An 18,829-nucleotide genomic window follows, 5' to 3' on the forward strand; every position below is an offset into this window, starting at 1 on the left:
AGATTTGTTCTGACCCCAGGAGGGTTCTTCTTAGTTGTCTCTTGATTTTCTCTGATAAATTAGGTGGCCTGTGGTTTACTTATATCGAATGAAGCTACCAATCTCCTCTTCATTGCATTTCACCACAAGCTCCATTGTTTTGAGAGCCTTTAGGTTTGAACTTCCTCTTACTGTGTTGCAAAGAAAGTCAGTTTCTTTGGGAAGGGCTTCAACTGCCTTTCCCTTTGTTTCATCCTGCCTTCCTCCCTGGGCAAAATCTCTGATTCATAACTCTGTCGCTGGGGGCTAGTGGTGGCTTCTCTCTGAGTGACAATCCTGTTTTAGGAGCCGGGCACTCATCAGGGGTCCTCTGATCGTCTTGGCTTGCTTCTCTCACTTTACAAATGAGCTTGGGAAAGGGTGATAGGTGTGTCAGTATTTTCACTGTGCTGCCCCCAAGGTGGAGCCTCTGTGTCACAAGTGAAGGTTGAGCAGGAAAGAGCCCCTACCTCTTGCCACACTCACCTGGAATTTAGCCTCTGCTACAGGTAGCTGCGGAGCAGCGGTGCAAGGTATGCACTGGTGGGATGCAAAATGCTGATGGACTGCCTCCCTCAGGAAGATACTATTGCCCTTGATTTGGAGCTGGGTTAAGAGGATGCCGTGTGTTCTTGGCTGTATCTACCTGGAGTGGAATTTCCATCACATTAGGTTGGGGGGGCGAGGGGAGGAAGGGAACAGGTCATGGTTGAAATACTAAAGACTCTCACTGCTTTTGCCAAGTTTTAGTAGACTTTCTTGAATAAATATTTTCGAATCTTCTTCGGTGACATCATAAAAATGGCGGCGTGAGGTGAGCCCCTTGAAATATCCCCTGGAATTTACAACAGATTGAACAACTGTAACTCCACAAAGGATTCCCTGCACAGCAGACAGGCAAGATGAAGGGTCTCACTACTGAATTCACCTAAAGGTAGACGAATTGCGTGAGCGGGGAGGAGGGAAGGGGAGAAGTGCGGAGACAGAGCTGCGTGGGCGCAGGACGCAGACCTAGCTCAGTGCTCCGAGCTCGCTGCATCCTGGAACTACCGCAGCTGCGGGAGAGGGAAGAACTTGGACTGCTAGGGCTCCGTTTATGGCCCACAGGGCTGAAGGGACAGCATATAACACGGCTGAACCCAACGCTCATGGCAGAGACCTCGGAGCAAAGACTGAGGGAAGAAGGCTGAAAACGGTGGTTTAAGCCCTCACTGCCGAGCAGAGAACAGAAACCTTAGGCCCTGAGACTAGCTGCCGCCTCCCTACCCTCCCAGAGCTCGCTCTGCCCCCACCTGCCTGGTGCTAGAAGTGGAACAGTAGCAGTGTCAGATCAAAAGAACAGAATATTTGCTGTTCTGAGAACTGTGGTCCTCAGACACAGATTCGCAGCCCAACTAGTTCCGGCAAAGGGGAGGGAGCTGTGGAAGGAGGACTGGCTGTGGTGGTGGTCGCCACCATTGCTCTGGGCCACCTCTCACAACCCATCCTACCCCTGTACCCACCTATCTGGGTGGATCCCTGCAGGAGTAAACAGAGCTGCTGAAACACACAGACTCTGAACCTGGTGCAGGAAGAGCTTTGGAACTTCAAAAGCTCTCCGCATCCCCACACAGACATGGCACCCTATGACCCAGGTGAACTGTTCACAGAGAAGAAGCCCGCCTTCCAAGGAATCCCCCATTGTGTGAGAAGCCGGAATAGTGCAGAGAAAACATAACACTACAGTGTGAGAGAGAATAAAAGGCTGCAGTCAGAGAGAAAATAGAACATTCTACCAACATACTGGAAAACAAAAGAAAGACCTCTACCTGTCGGCAGAACCCACTCCTGTAAATGTCTAGGAAGAGAAATAATAAATCATTAATTGCCATGAATAACCAAGGCACAAGACAGCTCAGATAGAAAACGAAAAGTCTCAAGAAAATAAAGTTAAAGACATGGAAATATGTGACTTAAATGACAGAGAATTCAAGATTGCAGTTCTGAAAAAATACAAAGAGATGCAAGAAAACACAGACAGGCAGTTTAATGAACTCAGAAACACAATCGAAGAACAAAATGAACATTTTACAAAAGAGATTGAAATTTTAAAAAGAACCAAATAGAATTTCTGGAGATTAAGAACTCAATAGAAGAAATAAAGAATGAAATAGCCAGCTTAGGTAGTAGAGTTGACCAGATGAAGTAAAGAATCAGTGACGTCAAAGATAGAAACCTGGAAATGACATGGATAGAAGAAGAAAGAAACTTGAGACTTAAAAGAAATGAAAGAACTGTACAAGAACTTTCTGACTCCATCAGAAAGAGCAACATAAGAATAATGGGCATACCAGAAGGAGAAGAAAGAGAGAAGGGAACAGAGAGTATATTCAAGCAGTTGATGGAACTTCCCAAACTTGTGGAAAGAACTGGATCCTTGAATCCAAGAAACAAATAGAACACCTAATTATCTCAACCCCAACAGGCCTTCTCCAAGGCATATTGTATAGAAGCTGTCAAAAATTAATGACAAAGAAAGAATCCTCAAGGTAGCCAGGGAAAAGAAGATGGTAACCTACAAAGGGAAGCCCATTAGAATATCATCAGATTTTTCGGTAGAAACTCTGCAAGCCAGGAGGGAGTGGAACCAAATATTCAAACTATTGAAAGAGAGAAACTATGAGCCAAGAATAATGTAGCCAGCAAAGATATCCTTTAGATATAAAGGAGGACTAAAGACCTTTCCAGACAGACAGAGCTGAGGGAATTTTGTAACACGCAACCTGCACTACAAGAAATACTAAAGGAGTCTATTCGATCACCATCAACAGGGACAATCTGTGGCAACCAAAACATAAAAAAGGGGGAGAGTAAAGGCCGGAACCGAGATACGGGAATGGGGAAAGTAAGCATGCTGAAGAAATTGAATACTCTAAATATCAAGCTTTCTTTTACATAAACTTAATGGTAGCCACTCAAAACAAAATTCAGAACTGAAATATATACTGTAATAAAAGAAGAAACAGAGGGAAAATTCACAGTATACCACCACACAGAAATAACAGACAACAACAAAAAGGTAAAGAAACAATGGAGACACAGTCTTACCAGAAAACTAAAGATAGAATGATAGGAAATCCTCACATATCAATAATCACCCTAAATGTAAATGGACTGAACTCACCAATAAAAAGGCACAGAGTAGCAGATTGGATCAAAAAACTAAACCCAACCATATGCTGTCTCCAAGAGACACATCTCAGCTACAAGGACAAGCATAGACTCAAAGTGAAAGGGTGGAAATTGACACTCCAAGCAAATGGTACCCAGAGAAAATCAGGTGTAGCCATACTGATATCAGATGAAACAGACTTCAGGGTGAAACAGGTAACAAGAGAAAAAGATGGACATTTCATAATGGTAAAGGGGACTATACAACAAGAAGATATAACAGTCATCAATATTTATGCCCCCAATCACAGAGCACCAAAATATACCACGCAACTACTAACAGAACTAAAAAGAGAAATTGACCAAAACACAATTATACTACAGGACCTAAATACATCATTGACAGCTATGGATAGATCATCCAAACAGAAAATAAATAATGAAATAGAAGCCCTAAATGACGCATTAGATGAAATGGACATAATCAACATTTATAGAGCACTTCAACATGAAACATCAGACTACACATTTTCTTCTAGTGTACATGGAAGATTCTGAAGGATAGACAATATATTGGGACATAAACTAACCTCAGCAAATTTAAGAAGATTCAAATCATACCAAGCATATTCTCTGATCACAAGGCTTTGAAATTAGATATCAACTGCAAAAAGAAAGCAGGAAAAAACACAAATACATGGAGATTAAACAACATACTTTTAAAGAACGACTGGGTCAAAGAAGAAATTAGAGGAGAGATCAAAAGATACATAGAAACAAATGACAATGAAAATACATCCTACCAAAATTTTGGGATGCAGCAAAAGCAGTTTTAAGAGGGAAATTTATATCATTACAGGCCTATCTCAAGAAACAAGAAAAATCCCAAATAAATAACCTCATGTTACACCTTAAAGAACTAGAAAAAGAAGAACAAATGAAACCCAAGGTCAGCAGAAGAAAGGAAATAATAAAAATCAGAGCAGAACTAAATGAAATAGAGAACAAAAAGACAATAGAAAAAATTAATGTGACAGAGAGCTGGTTCTTTGAAAAGATTAACAAAATTGACAAACCTTTGGCTAGACTCACTAAGATGAAAAGAGAAAAGACACTGATTAACAAAATCAGAAATGAAAGAGGGGAAGTTATCACGGATGCCACAGAAATACAAAGGATCATTCAACAATACTATGAAGGACTATATGCCACCAAATTCAATAACCTAGAAGAAATGGACAAGTTCTTAGAAACATATAGCCTTCCTAGGCTGACCCATGAAGAATTGGAAAATCTAAATAGACTGATCACCAGTAATGAAATTGAATCAGTCATCCAAAACTTTCCCAAAAGCAAAAGTCCAGGACCAGATGGCTTTACTAGTGAATTCTACCAAACCTTCAAAGAGGACCTAATACCAGTCCTGCTCAAACTCTTCCAAAAATTGAAGAGGAGACAGTACTCCCTAACTCATTTTATGAGGCCAACATTACCCTGATACCAAAAAGGACAACACACAAAAAGAAAACTACAGACCAATATCTCTGACGAATACAGATGCAAAAATCCTAAACAAAATTCTAGTAAATCGAATGCAACAATATATTAAAAGATTATTCATCATGACCAAGTGGGGTTCATCACAGGGACACAAAGATGGTTCAACGTATGCAATTCCATCAATGTGATAAAATACATAAACAAAATAAAGGACAAAAATCATATGATTATATCAATTGATGCAGAAAAAGCATTTGACAAGATACAACATCCATTTATGATTAAAACACTTAATAAAATAGGTATAGAAGGAAAATACCTTAACATAATAAAGGCCATATATGACAAACCCTCAGCTAATCTCATAATTAATGGTGAAAAACTGAAGCCCTTTGCTCTATGTTCAGGAACACGACAGGGCTGTCCCCTATCACCTCTGCTTTTCAACATAGTGTTGGAAGTCCTCACCAGAGCAATCAGGCAAGAGAAAGAAATAAAAGGCATCCAAATTGGGAATGAAGAAGTTAAATTGTGACCCTTTGCAGATGACATGATGCTATATATAGAAAACCCTAAAGACTCCACCAAAAAGCTATTAGAAACAATTAACGAACACAGTAAAGTTGCCGGCTACAAAGTCAATGTACAAAAGTCCATTGCATTCCTATATACTAACAATGAAATCTCAGAAAAAGAAAAAAATTCCTTTTGCAATTGCAGCAAAAAGAATAAAATACATAGGTATAAACTTAACCAAGGATGTGAAAGACCTATATGATGAAAACTATAAGACATTTTTAAAAGAAATTGAAGAAGACACAAAGAAATGGAAAGACATTCCGTGCTCATGGATTGGAAGAATCGACATAGTTAAAATGGCCATATTACCCAAAGCAATATGCAGATTTAATGCAAACCCCATCAAAATCCCAATGGCAGTTTTTAAAGAAATAGAACAAAAAATCACCAGATTTGTTTGGAACCATAAAAGACCCTGAATAGCCAAAGCAATCTTAAGAAAAAAGAACAATACTGGAGGTATCACACTCCCTGACTTTAGCTTGTACTACAAGGCTACAATAATCAAACAGCATGGTATTGGCAGAAAAACAGACACATAGACCAATGGAATAGAATGGAGAACTCAGAACTAAAACCACATAAATATGGACAGATAATTTTTGACAAAGAAGCAAAAAACATACAATGGAGAAAAGACAGTCCCATCAATAAATGGTGCTGGGAGAACTGGAAAGCCATGTGCAAAAGAATGAAACTGGACGGCTATTTGTCACTATGTACCAAAATTAATTCAAAATTGATCAAAGACTTAAGCATAAGACCTGACACAATAAACTGCATAGAAGAAAACATAGGTACTAAACTTATGGACCTTGGGTTCAAAGAGCATTTTATGAATTTGACTCCAAAGGCAAGGGAAGTAAAAGCTATAATAAATGAATGGGACTATATCAAACTTAAAATCTTCTGCACAACAAAAGAAACCATCTACAAAATAAAGAGGCAATCAACTGAATGGGAGAAGATTTTTGCAAACAGTGCCTCCGATAAGGGGCTAATATCCAAAATATACAAGGAACTCATGCAACTCAACAACAAAAATAAACAAACAACCCAATTGATAAATGGGCAGAGGACCTGAAGAGACATTTCTCCAAAGAGGACATACAAATGGCAAATAGACATATAAAAAATGCTCAACATCACTAATCATCAGAGAAATGCAAATAAAAACCACAATGAGATATCACCTCACCCCAGTCAGAATGGCTATCATCAACAAGACAAATAGTAACAAGTGTTGGAGAGGCTGTGGAGAAAAAGGAACCCTCATACACTGTTGGTGGGAATGCAGACTGGTACAGCCGTTACGGAAGGCAGTGTGGAGGTTCCTCAAAAAATTACGAGTAGAATTGCCATATGACCCAGCAATCCCTTTCCTGGGTATCTACCCAAAAAATCTGAAAACATTTATCCATAAAGACAAGTGTGCTCCAATGTTCATTGCAGCTTTATTTACGGTGGCCAAGACATGGAAACAACCAAAATGTCCTTCGATAGATGAATGGATAAAGAAGTTGTGGTATATATACACAATGGAATACTATTCGGCAGTAAGAAAAGATGATATAGGAACATTGGTGACAACATGGCTGGATCTTGAGAGTATGATGCTAAGCGAAATAAGTCAGACAGAAAAAGTAGAGAACCATATGATTTCACTGATATGTGGTGTATAAACCAAAAACAACAAAAGAACAAGACAAACAAATGAGACACAAAAACTCATAGACACAGACAATAGTTTACTGTTTACCAGAGGGTAAGGGGGGGAAGCTGTTGGTAGATGAGGGGAAAGGGGATCAAATATATGGTGATGGAAAGAGAACTGACTCTGGGTGGTGAACACACAATGTGATTTATAGATGATGTAATACAGAATTGCACACCTGAAATCTATGTAACTTTACTAACAATTGTCACCCAATAAACTTTAATAAAAAAATAAATAAATAAATAAACATTTCATTTTCTGTTTGCCCTTAGTACATTCCCAGAGACTTGAAATATATATTTAAATAGATTTATTTACTATGTTAAGTCTATATGAAGACTTTAAATATTTATATATAAAGACTATATATTTCTTAAAATTTATATACTTTATACATTTTAAAATTAATATACTATATTTTATGGATTATTGTAAATATACAATTATTAAGTACATAAGCACATATATTTGAGAAATAATTTTCACCAGTTTTTTTTGGGAGTGGGTCTGTGGAGCTCTTCACATTGCCATTCCAGAAGTGGGATTCTCCCTCTCCCCAACTCGTTTTTGAAGCTCTAGATGTGGATGCCCGCTAACTCCCACTGCAGGAAGACTTGAGGATAGATGCTCCAGTGATTCAAACTTTTTACCTTGTTTTTTTATTAAAAAATTTTTTTTGCTGGCCACACATGAATTCGTATGCTAAAACTCTTGTTACCTTGAATTTTAATTTTCTAAGCCCTTCTGAAGGCAGAGCACTCCTAACCTGGCTAGTGCCTAAGGCAGTCCTCTTTTAGGACTGGATCCATGCTCTCCACCCCATCACTGTACAGGGAGACATGAGAAACCAGCTAGTTTTAAGTGCCAGCCCTCTTCCAGCATTCATGCCACCTGGTGGGCAAGTTTTGTGTAGACCACCGTCAGTCTAGATTAGATTTCGTGGTCTCTGGCACCCTCCAGCGATGAAACATCTCAGCCTGGTGGTTAGGGGTAGTTTGACCGCATTTCATTTGTGAAGAAGTGGTGTTTGACCCAGTGAGTATGCTGGCCCTTTACAAGGAAGCAGATTTGGAGCTTGGTAGCTGAGTGGCAAGAGTAATCAACCTGTGTACCAATGCCCACAGGCTGCGGGCTGGCATTTCCCCTGGGGTGAGTCAGGTTTGGACTCCCGGGGAGGGCATTCAACGTGTGTGCTCCACCAGGTCTCTAGCTCAGTATTCCTCCCAGGTCAGTGTCCAGAGGAGCCCCACTGGTTTGGACTCATGTACCCATCTCAGCAGATTTTGGTGGTAGTCACACAGGAGATAATAGGAGCATCATAGTATAGTCCGCCCAGGTTTGCTAGCCAGCAGGGAAAAGATTGAGAAGAGAGGCTGGTTTGGAGTCTTTTTTTTTTTAAATACTTAGACCCTCCAAGGACATAAAGCATCCTTTTCCATCCTTTTCTCTCCCAGATCCTTTCTTCCCCGTATCACTTAGCAATAGGTGATCTCCTCAATGACTTAGAGTCAGTTATTCCCAGCAGACAATTTCCTTCCAGCAGAGAGGGTGTCTACTGGGATTGACCAAATTGCAAACATCCCACCACCCCATCCCTCTATTGGTTGTCAAGCCAAATTGCCTGAATTTGTGACCCAAAGGTGGAGAGGCCTGTTGTCCTTTTCACCACCCGGAATCTATGATGGTTTGTACTCCGGAGCTGCATCCCGTGCTCCATTTAGCTTGACTGGCTGACCAGGGGGTCTAGTTGCTTGTGAAGGATCATTGAGAAAAAACAAAATCCAACCCTCCTTGACAGTAGTATGTCCTGGAATGTTGGTTTTAATTCTTGCAGGCCAATCCTCCCTGCCTTCCGACTTTCCAGGCAATTTCCCATATGAAAAGTCCTAAAACGGGTGGAGAGATGATCTTTTTTGAAGAACATGGCATTGCGGTCCATCCTGTGTGAGGCCATCCCTGAAGTCAGCAGTTGTGTACGCTAAGACGTCATTAGGGATGTGGAAAGACGACAGGGTGACTTCCTCCATCCACAAAACTTGGAGGCAGGGAATGTTTGAAGAGAGAAAGCTGCATGTATAGCCTCACTGTCACCATACGAAACCTCTGGGAGAGGTTCCCTCCTTTTTGACATGCAATGCAGCCTGTATGTGCTCTGGGACACATGACTGGCCCATCGCTTGTTACTAGAACGAGGCCTGAGGCATTTGCAAGAGTGTTTGTATTTGGTCCCAAGTTGTTGTAGCTTCTCAGTCCATTAGATAATCTCAATTTCTTTTATACACTACTGGACCAGCTTCTCTAATGACGCTATTCTGGGATTAAACCTCGCTCATCCTACTGTGTTTCTCCGAAAATAAGACCTAACTGGAAAATAAGCCCTACCATGATTTTTCAGGATGACATCCCCTGAACATAAGCCCTAATGTGTCTTTTGGAGCAAACCTTAATATAAGGCCTGGTCTTATTTTCGGGGAAACATGGTAGTAGACCTTGCCTTCCACAGCTCATTGGAGAGGGGAAGAACATCGGCACCCGTTCTTTGCCCCCTCGCCACAATCGCCATCCCAAAGCAAGCTGCCTGTGTTCTCACTGGCTGACCTATCCCATCCGGTTGAGCCTCAGTTTGGATCAGGCTGACCAGCAGTTGGGTTGTTCGGTCACCACACTCTCTTTCTGCTGTTCCCTGTGGCATCTGCCTGTTTGCATTCTGCAGGACCAATGTTTGGAGGCCTCATCCCTCAGAACATGGGATAAAGTGAAGGTGTGAGCCTGGAAATTTTGATGCAAAATATTGGACTGTTTCCCACCAGTCTCCGATGAAGACTACTCAAAACCAATCAGCCTTGTCTACTACGGAGAAGTAGATTTCTCCCTTCAGCAAATGGTAGTTGATTTCTTTGTACCAGGGGATTGATGTTTGAATTAATCTTTCCCACTCACCCTGCCCTAGGTCCCTTTAGATTCTACCTGGCTACACCAGGCCACAGGTGAGTGAGGTGTATTGATGTACCCTAAACAAATTCCATCATGGTACCTCCCATTTCCTGTCTCCTACTTCTCTCTGAAAGAACACATTTTCATTTTGATTTTGGCTTTTAGATCAATGATCAATGATAGCAACTGGTGGGGGATGACTCCTGTTTCCAGGACATCTTGTGATGCTGTGTTGTGTCAATCGGGGTCGAGTCAAACCAATCAAGTAATTTGAACTGGAAATCTTTAAAGAATTGTTAACCCATGAAGAGGTTAACTTGGTAAAAGGGCTCTGAGAGGTACACTAATGTACCATCTGCTGCCTCTATGCTGAAGGAGGCTGGACATCGAAGGAACTAAGGGCTTAGGAGAGGCTGAGGCTCTGACCTTTTCCAAGAGGGCATGGATTTGCAGGGATAAGCAGCCTGCCAGAGGCAAAGAAATGTGCCCCGTGGGCATGGGCCAGGGCTGGTCCATAGACGTGGTCACCACTGCAGAGGGTGGGAATGGGCTGGGCAGGTCTGCAGGAGCAGCTCCTGGGGTGGGGCGACGGCTGCCTGAGCATGTTGCAGGCACTGGTCTGTATAAGTGGCAGCCAGGGTATTTATGTTTGAATTAATAATCTTTCTCGCATTGCCCCTCCAGGGAGCTGGGAAATGGTGTCCTGGGCTAAGCAGTTGCTTTCTGGAAGAATACTCTGGAAGGGGAACCAAAGCTTTGGTGGTCAGCAATCTGTTGGAAACTTGGGTGGCCAAGGGCTAAGTGTTACAGGGGCTACCCTCATCTCCCCACCCATCCTACTGTAGGTGGGGATATAGGCCTCTGAGATTTGGGAGGCAAGGGTTACGTGTAAAATCAGAGGGAAGTCTTGGAACACAGAAAACCCCTGGGGTACAGGGCCAGATTCCAGGTCTCAGGAGGGAAGACTCTTCATGAACAAGTGCTTCCAGGTGTGCTAGCTGAGTGACTGCTGTCTAGGGGTGCGTGGTGACTGCTTCAAGTTGAAGCACTATTCTGGTAACTCCGTTGGGGTAAGCTGGTGGTTTCTGGGGGTGGTTAAATGTGGGAATTTACTGCCTTACCAGGTCACTTCTTACTCCAACCCAGGAGACACCCCATTCCAGTTCCAATGTGGAGGGCGATCTGCAGGGGCCTCCTTTTTGATGCCCCCAGGTGTTAAATCTTTCTTGCAGATGATGGGCCCCAAAGCTGAACAAGAAAGAGGAGAGAAACCCTGGGGAGGTGGTGGTGGTGTTTCCCACTCCTTTGCTCACATTCTGGGCCCCTGTACGTGGGCTGGGATTTGCTTGGCTTTGCCACTGGGTGTCGCTGTCTGCTCGTATAGCAGCACAGGGAGGAGACATTCCTGCCTAGGCGGGAGTAGTAAAGAACAGGGCAGCTGCAGAGTTAGTGGCATGCAGACCCGACTGCACCAGCTCACGAGAACTAATACTGAATGATCTCTTCCAACTCTGTTCAGTGATACACCTTAGTAGCTTGAAATCAGCCCTGGTGGGAAGTATTGACCCATGGAAATGAAACTGGCAAATGCTACAAATTAGGGCTCCCCCCACCCCCCAGGTTGCTTGTTCAACATTTACCAGCACACCATTGGGTGTAGTGACCATTCAGTGACACCAAACTGAGGCTCTCGGAGTTTACTGAATTAGTGGCAGAACTGGAAAAGAATTCTACTGTGTGTGAAGCACCGTGTGAACAAACCCTTCTCTGTCCAATCTGAAGAGGGAGACCCTACGTGTCATTGCTGTGGAGTCTTCCCTGGCATCTGACACACACGTGGGCTTTGCCTGCATTATTTGAGAGCTACAAGGGAGATTGTAGTAACAGCGTGGGGGTGGGGAATGGAAAAGCCTGACAATATCAAGTGCTGCAAAGACTTAAGGAAATAGGACCCTCACACTGCTGGTGGGGGTGGGGTGTAAATTAGCACAGCCAGGGAGCCGGAAACTGCGAATGTGCCTGCCTTCTGGCTCAGGGGTTCCACCTCTGGGTATTATTTGGAATAGCACTATTTGTTAATTGATGCATTATTTGTAGTAGCAAAAAGATGGAAACCTAAATGTCTAGTATATACCATCCCAACACAGTATATACCATATACTAGTATAGTATATACGTATAACTAGGAATATATATATATATATATATATATATATACACACACACACACACACACACACACACACATATATAGTGGTGTGTATATATATACTAGTATATGGGTGTGTGTATGTATAAATGTATATATATCTTGGTCTCCGGTGATACCTGAGACAGATTTTTCCAGCCTACAAGTCACCCAACCTGGAGAACTACTTGCCTTATGTTGCTCTGATCTGTGTGACAATAAAGACCTTATTATTTAAGCTCCCTCAAATGATACATACATGTGTAAAAATATATATCAATATATAAAATATTTTATATATATATGGTGGTACATGTATATGAGGGGCTATTCAACAATTAGGGTGGATGACCTAGATCTCTATATATTATCATGGCCAGATCTCAAGAATGTTGAGTGAAAAAAAATATAGCCAAATGATATGTACAGCATAAATCCATTCCTATAAATTTTAAAACCTGGAAATAAATTCAGATTTCTTATCACAACTTAACCTGACCTATAATTGTCATTGACGTGCACAAATTTATTTCTTTATGGTCTCTCTCCCTGTCTTAAACGTAAGGCAAGGACTTTGTTGTGCTCCCTTCTGTGGCCACTTCTGTTTCCACACTGTTCGCAGAAAAGAAGAATTGTACATCCACTTTGGAAAACAGTTTGGCGGTTACTTAAAAAGTTAGGCAGCTAACTATATCTACCATATGATCCAGACATTCCACCCAAGAGATAAGACAACATATGTTTATACAAATACTTTACACAAATGTTTGCCTCGCATGTAATAAGTGATCAATAAATACTTGAATGAATGGTTCAGAAAGGGAAAGATGTAGTCTGAGAGGGAAGGCTGTGTAACACCAGGTGGCCTCAGGCAACACGGGTCTGAATCTGACTGGCAGATCATCTAGCCCCTTGCCAGAAGGTGCGGGAGGCTGGGGCTGGTCTTTTACCTGGATGAGAGGTGGACCTGTTGTGGAATTGGCTGCTGAAGTGAGACTGGGCCATCTACACACCAGTCACTGGCTCTTGTGCTCAATAAAAAGGAAAGAAAGCTGGAAAATGAGGGAGGTGCCTTCTTGCCACTATGGCCTTGCAGCATCTCTCCAGCACCCTCTATTGGCAAAGCCTAGCACTGCACCAGCTAGCAAAACAACTTTCCATCTAAGAACACCTGAGGACATGGTGAGGCCAAAAAGGAATATCCACGGAGCCATAGATGGGGGAGTCATACCACTATATTCTCGCTGGCGGCATCCGCCTCTCTGCAATCCACTCTTGCTAGCTCAGCCACCATCTTCTTGTAGCCCCCATTTTTTGCTAGCGTAGCCACAGCAGTTATATTAGTGGCCAATGGCTCACTGGTTACAGCTGACGGCCAACTAGCCACAGCTGATGGCCATCCAATCACAGTTGATGGCCATTTACTACTTGAGCCAGCACTTTTCTATGTGAGGCCGAGAGCCTGGAAACTGCTCTTTGGGGCTCTGTTCCCACAAACGGAGTCTTCAGTAAGCCAGTTCACTTTTAATTAGGCCAGTTGCTTCTGGACAATGGAGTATATGCTAAGACCAGTTAATTCCACGTTGCACTTCCTTTGCTGTGGAATATGTAAATTCCTTGATTGACACAATGCTGTGGACAATTCCATGATAGATGGTGGCTAAGGCATTCTAAGGATCCAGGGATGGTGGTGCTGGAAGAAGCATTACAGGGAAGGAAGGCAAATCCATATGCAGAATTTGTACCCCTTCCCAGATGGAAGAGGTGCAATGGAATCAACCTGCCACCAGGTGGCTGCCTGGTCCCCCAGGGAATGGTGCTATACATGGGGCTCCGCGTTGTTCTCTGCTCTTGGCCGATTAGCCACTAGGTGGCAGCAGTATCTGGGTCAGCCTGGTAAGCGGGAGGTGGTGTCCACCAGTTCACGCCCTGCACCCCTGCCTTCCGCCATGGCGCTTTTTTTCACGAGCCCAGTGGGCAAACACTAGCATGGTTGGGAATGAGGGCCATTGACATTAGGGAGTGTGTCATTTTGTCCACCTGATGATGGAGGTCTCCTCGCAGAGTGTTCATCTGTCATTTGGTGAGATGGGATGTGAATATCTTTACACAGAGTCCATTCCAAGATCATTGATCCTCCTGAGTCCCTGACTGTCTCAGTCAGATAACAAAACACCATAGACTGGGTGGGTTAAACTGCAGACATTTATTTCTCACAGTTCTGGAGTCTGGGAAGTCCTAGATCAAGGTGCTGGCAGATGCAGTTCCTGGTGAGGGTCACATTCCTGGCTTGCAAATGGCTGCCTTCTCACTGTGTGCTAGTACGGACTTTCCTCTGTGCGTGGAGATGGAGATGGAGATGGAGATGGAGATGATGGAGATGGATAGATAGATTTCTCTCTTGCCTTCCCTGACCTCCCAAAGGCCCCATCACCAAATACCACCATAATGGTGGGAAGGGCTTAAACATAGGAATTTTGGGAGGACACAAACAGCCCATAATACTGACCATCTAGCCCAATCACTGGTAACTCCTATGAACCAGTGTAGATCCATATTTCTTGCCATTGCTCAATCCAGGTCAAGCAGATCTGAAACGTACCCCTCAGTCTTCTGTCCCTGGGAGAGTTGTCCTTCACTGCCATCCTTCAGGGTTACCCCTGAGTGAGGCTGTAGTGCTGCAGCTAGCCACCGCCAGGTGGTCCCAGCATATTGTGCAAACCCATGAGGAAACCAGGCTCAAGACCTCCCTCTCTATGTCATGTGCAGGCATGAGACTCTGCTCTAACAGAGCCATTTTGCCTTCTTGAGGGGAAGCCAGCCAATGTGCAAACCAGAGCATGGCAGGGAGAATCCTAGAGAAACAGGGCCAGGGCCTCTGGGTTTCAGGTGGCCCTGAGTGTCCCATGTCTAGATTTCCAATTCCATGAGCCAATAATTCCTTCCTTCTTTGAGGCCTTTTTTTTTTTTTTTCTTTTTCTTTTTTCCGGTGTGTCTCACAGGATCACTGACTGGCACTAAGCAGAGGTCTGCACACATGCTCTGGAAACATGGAGAGGTGCCCAGCACTTCTGCTCCCACCTCAGAGAATGAAGGAAAAGGCCAAGAATTTCCACAATACTAAGGCAATCAAACTATTGAAATATAAGGGGCACAGACATGACTCTTGCACACAATGTAAATGCTTGGTACACATTTCACAAATGAATGTTTCATAATTCTTTATGAAATTTGGAGAAGAGCTCCCTTTCTGGGAATGGTGGGCGAGGTGATTCAGTTGAGTTAAAAGTAACTGAAAAGATACTATGGATGGGAAAAGACACTATGAAGTTCCTATCTCAAAGAAAGCTGGTGTAGGTAGTTATATTGATATCAGATTTAAAATTTTTAAGGTCAAGAAGCATTACCTGAAGCAACCTGAAGCCAATAACAGCAGATTGGAAGACTTCACTGACTTGACCACTTACATCTAGAACATGCATCCAGAGTTACAGTATGTATATTCCTTTCAAGCAGAAAAGGAGCATTGACAATATTGACCATATACTGGGTCATAAAGCAAGCCTAAACAAATTTCAAATCACTGAAACCATTCTGCATATATTCTATAAGCAAAATACTAGAAATCACTGACAAACTAGAAATCAACAACTAGACATCCTCAGATGTTTGGAAATAAAGAAATCTGCTCCCAACAGTTTAGAGAAGTACTCAAATTGGAAATTAGATAACAGTTTTTACTGAGCAATGATGAAATCACTACATAAAACCCTTGTGGAATACAGCTAGTGTAGTACATAGAGGGAAATCGGTAACATTAAAGTCTATATAGAAGTTTCACAGGGAATGAAAAGACTGAAAATTAGTGAACTAAGCATATATCTCAGAAAGTTAAAAAAGAAAATTATCTTAAAGAAAAATAGAATGAAGGAAATAAGAAAGAGAAGAACAAATACTAAAGAAATAGATACCAAAAAGTGGGGATGACAAAGCAAGAAAGCAGAGAGTTATTCCTTTACGATATGACTGACATTGAAAAATGGTTTGGTGAATTTATCAAGAACAAAAGAAAGAAGGCAAAAATCACACATATCAGGAATGCAAAGGGGGACATTTTTACAGACATGAAATACCTAAAATGGATAATCAGAGTCTATTATAATAGCATGATGTCAATCATTTGAGATGAAATGAGGACATTCCTAGAAAACTCTAATCAAACACATATATTTGACTCAAGAAAAAACTGTAAATCTCAATTCTTCTAAAGGAATTGAATCTGTAGTCAAAAATACTCTTTCTTACAAAGAAAACTGGCTCTGCGACCTTCACTGGTAAGCAATTCCAACCTTGTACAAATCCCTCCAGAGGAAAAACAATTCTTTTCGAGAATTAGCAATGTCTACCAGAGGGTAAGGGGGGTGGGGGGTGGGAGATGAGGGTAAGGGGGATCAAATATATGGTGATGGAAGGAGAACTGACTCTGGGTGGTGAACACACAATGGGATTTATAGATGATGTAATACAGAATTGTACACCTGAAATCTATGTAATTTTACTAACAATTGTCACCCCAATAAATTTAAAAAATAAATTAAAAAAATAAACAATGTCTCATTTTTATGAAGCAAACACAACCTCGATTGCAAAACCTGACAAGGGCAGTGAAAGAAGGATTACAGCTCTATCTCACTCAGGAATAGAGATGCAAACGTCTGAACAAAATATCAGCACCCTGAATTCAGCTGTAGTTCAGGATAACACCTAATGGACAAGTCTGGTTCATGCATTCCTAGAATGTAAGTTGGTTCAACATTAGAAAAATCTACACAATTTGCAACATTAAAAGAGAAAAATCATATCAGAAGTTGCAGAAAAAGTAGTGAATAAAATCCAAAAAATTATTTTGAAAAACCCACTTATCGCACAAGGAACACAAGAGAACTTCCTTAATTTGGTGAGAGAATCTTTAAAGAAAACTATAGTAGGTGTCATGTTTCAATTTTTAAATGTTAAAAAACATCCCTTTGTGACAAGGCAAGGATGCGTTCTTCTCTCTATTGTTGCACCTGATACAGAGTACCAGCAGAGGGAGTAAGGCAAGGGAAAGATATGTGTAAGAATTCAGAAGATAACAAAACTGTTATTATTCACCGATGATATTGTTTAAGTATGTGGCAAGTCCCACAGAATGCACAGATAAATTAATGAATCTATAAAAAAAGTATAGCGAGTTTACCTGATCCAATTTCCATATAGGAACTTACTACATCTTTATGTATCGCAAAGGAATAGAAACTAAGATTTAAGAAGGGTACAACTTACAATTGCTATTTGGTATATTACAAAATATAGTTAACTAGAAATTAATCTAAAGAGATGTCCAAGCCATGTGTTTATGGGGAAAACTCTACTAACAACTTCACTGAAAATTATTAAAGCCTATTAATGGGAGAGAGGATAGTCATGAATTGAAAGATTCAATGTGGTAAAGATGCCAAATTTCCCCCAAATTAATTAGTAAATTCCCCCGAGAATTGGTTCAAAGTGCAAAATTCCTGTACCTTTTTTAAGGTCTCAGACGTCGAATAGCTGATTCGAATTAAGAGAAGCTCAGATCCTTTTGACAGAGAAGAGTGCTCTTTTTCCTGGTCGTCTGGGCAGCTTCAAGGTCAGAATTTTCCCCTCTGTCCTTGAGGACCCAGACGCTGAGTCGCGCTGTTCCCAACTGAGGAGGCGACCTGGAGTTTTCCCCAGCTATGGGCGCACCCCTGGCCCAGCTTCTGCCTGGAGCGTGGGTCCCAGGGAGGGGTTCCTGGGATCTCTGTGTTATATCCAGGAGTCGCCCCGTCGGTCCGCCTCTAACTCCAACAATCCCGTCCAGGCTCCCGGACCCGCCTCACCCTCCTCAGCCGCCAGGGGTCTCTCTCCCCTTGCTAGAAGCGCAGGGTGGGGCTCCAGCGCGCGCAGACCAGAGGAGTGGAGACCCGGACCTCGAGGCGGCAGGTTCAGGGACTTTCAAGTGACGCCACGGAACACTGAAGCTAGGGAGTCCAGGGTCACATGAGACTGAGGCAGAGTGGGGATCAGGGCGGCGGGGCTTAGTGACCGCCGAGTGACGCCCTGTGGGATTTACCTGAGTTCTCAATGCCACGAGGGGATGCGTACTCCTGGGAACTGCAAGATCTGAGCGCCAACAACCCAAGGAAGGGCTGACGTGGGAATGGGACCCTGGCCTGTCTCCGGGATGTAAATTAGTCCCATTGCTCCAGAGAGCGGGCTGCAGCTCACAGGAAACCCGAACATAGACTCCGTGTCCCCCAGTTTCCAGGTCTGGTGTGTACCCTCCAGAAGGGCTGGTGTACACATAGGGATGTGTAGGGGTTCCCTGGGCCACGTTTGTGGAAGAAAAACCGGAACTGCCCAAATGTCCACCTACCGGGACCACCCAGTACGGTTCTGTCTGTTCCCACACAGCCATGTAGCTCTCTCTATTTGACGTGGTTGGATCCCAGTGATAGAGACGTATTTGTAGGAAGTTAGAAGGAGTGTGGTTGTGGTGGGGTGTCCTTCAGGTACATTTGAAAACTTGGAACAAAATACAAGGTACTCAGCATGGTGTGCAAGGCCCCACGGACACGCTGGCTTCCTCTCCTGCCTTCCCCCTCTTCCCTGGATCTGGCCACACTGGCCTCTTTGCTGTTCCTGCAACTTGTCAGGCATGTTCCACCCCAGGGCCTTTG

General features: G+C 42.8%; 1 protein-coding gene across 8 annotated transcripts in view; it reads right to left on the bottom strand.

Moving 5' to 3' along the window:
- Positions 1-18,595, bottom strand: part of LOC109433834 (sodium/glucose cotransporter 1) — an 86,891-nt gene extending 68,296 nt beyond the window's left edge. For 5 of the 8 annotated variants that reach the window (XM_074321432.1, XM_074321431.1, XM_074321429.1 and 2 more), the window contains exon 1: positions 17,651-18,595. The gene's annotated coding sequence lies outside the window, so the exon portion shown is untranslated. The remainder of the gene's footprint in view (positions 1-17,650) is intronic. The other 3 variants (XM_074321434.1, XM_074321433.1, XM_019710356.2) reach the window with 2 other exon arrangements.
- Positions 18,596-18,829: the final 234 nt, after the last annotated feature.

The sequence above is a fragment of the Rhinolophus sinicus genome, linkage group LG16 (assembly GCF_036562045.2).
Source record: "Rhinolophus sinicus isolate RSC01 linkage group LG16, ASM3656204v1, whole genome shotgun sequence".
Taxonomy (NCBI): Eukaryota; Metazoa; Chordata; class Mammalia; order Chiroptera; family Rhinolophidae; genus Rhinolophus; species Rhinolophus sinicus.